At 71.6% G+C, this 1,568-nt stretch overlaps 1 protein-coding gene across 1 annotated transcript in view; it reads left to right on the forward strand.

Moving 5' to 3' along the window:
- Positions 1-1,327: 1,327 nt before the first annotated feature.
- The window catches only part of H696_00222 (phosphatidate cytidylyltransferase), a 4,755-nt gene continuing 4,514 nt past the window's right edge, over positions 1,328-1,568 (forward strand). The window contains exon 1 of the mRNA XM_009494066.1: positions 1,328-1,456. The gene's annotated coding sequence lies outside the window, so the exon portion shown is untranslated. The remainder of the gene's footprint in view (positions 1,457-1,568) is intronic.

Genomic DNA, 1,568 nt, shown 5'->3' on the forward strand with positions numbered 1-1,568 from the left:
GGGGGGGGGGGACAGGGACAGGGGAGGGAGTTTGCCACCGGTCCCGATCTCGGCGAGGACACTCCTGCGGTGTGGCGTCGTTGTCGTGGTGGCCGCCGTTGTTGCGGCCGCGCGCCCCAGAGCGGCGGGCACCTCCCACCCCACTGTGCTCGGCTGGCTCGCGAAAGAGGGGGAGCAGGGCTCGGGCCGCCCCATATATAATTTCCACCTCGGACATGCTTCCCCCGCCGGCACACCCCTCTCATGCCCACGTCGCTCGGACCGGCGCGACTGCCCGCGCACCATCCATGCCCCTCTGCCGCTGTTGCTGGCCGGCTGGAGACGAGTGGGAGGTGGCGGGGGGGGGGGGCGGAGGGGGAGCGCATCGGCCCCGCCTTGTCCGGTGGTGCCGCCGTGTTCCCCCGGGTCCAGGGTGTTCTCCCCACGAAAGGCGCCCCCTGCTGGTGGTGGCTTAGGGCAGCGGCCACGGGCACCTGTTTCCCGTTGGGTGTGCGGGGCCGGGAGAAGCGGACTTTGGAGAGCTCGAGCGAGGCCCGGGAGCCAGTCAACGCAGAAGCTCTCCTTGCGGGAGAAGACCCCCCCCCCGGCCGGGCGGCAACCTCACTTTTGCCGGCGGCAACTGGCGGCCGAGCAGTGTCCCGGTCGCCGGGGAGGGTCGGTTCCGGGCTACCGGCGGCCTGTTCCACCTCTCAGTCCCCGCTTTCCCGTGTTCCTCGTCGTCCATCACGGCCCACGCTCCCTTTGCTCAGCCATGTCCGGGCGCGCGTGCTGCGTCTGGCTCGGCGCCCAAAAGCACCGCCGGCAGCCCATTCAAATGCGAAAGGGGACGATCATGCCCATCGTGGTTCATCCCTCCCGGGCGGTGTCCGGGCAGGCGGAAATGGCCCAGCAGACCTTCTCTGCGGCCTGCTGGTGTCCTCCCCCGCCCCCGCCTGGCCAGGTGTCCACCCCCCCCCCCCCCCTTCCCCCTTCCCGGCCGGGTGGGGTGGGGCCCGGGCTGGGGCGGGGGTCCGTCTGCTCCGGTCCAAGTGGGGGCACGAGCACCCCCCCGCCCCCCCCCCCTTGCGGCAAAGGATGCCCGTGGCTCGCCGACATCCCGGATGAGCCCCCGGCCCCTCTCGCCAGCCGAGGGGCGTCAGCAACAGGAGGAGACGACGAGGGCGTGTGGAGGGAGGAGCGAGGAGCGTGCCTTGCCCTGCCTGCTCTTTCCGGCCTTCTCGCCCTTTTCGCCCTGCCCGCGCCCTGCCCGCCCCTTCCGCCCCTTCCCTCGAGCCTCTTTATGCGGCATCGCACCACCCGCCGCCCGGTAGTCCGCCCTCAAGACCTCCTTTGCCTCTGCTCCCCCCCCCCTTCCCCCTCTGCTTTCTGCCACCCGTCTCTGTCTGCCACCGCTGAGCCCGGTGTCCCGCATCCACTCTTCCCCCCTCCCCAGCGCGAGAAAGACCCCGCTCCGCCCGTGCGTCATCCAGTCGGCCGTCCGTCCGCCTGTCCAGCTCACTGCTTCTTCTCACACTTCCACATCACCCGCCTGCTCGGACCTCTCCGCCCACCTGGTGGCTCCCCCCCCC

Source organism: Fonticula alba (assembly GCF_000388065.1).
Source record: "Fonticula alba strain ATCC 38817 unplaced genomic scaffold supercont2.1, whole genome shotgun sequence".
NCBI lineage: Eukaryota > Rotosphaerida > Fonticulaceae > Fonticula > Fonticula alba.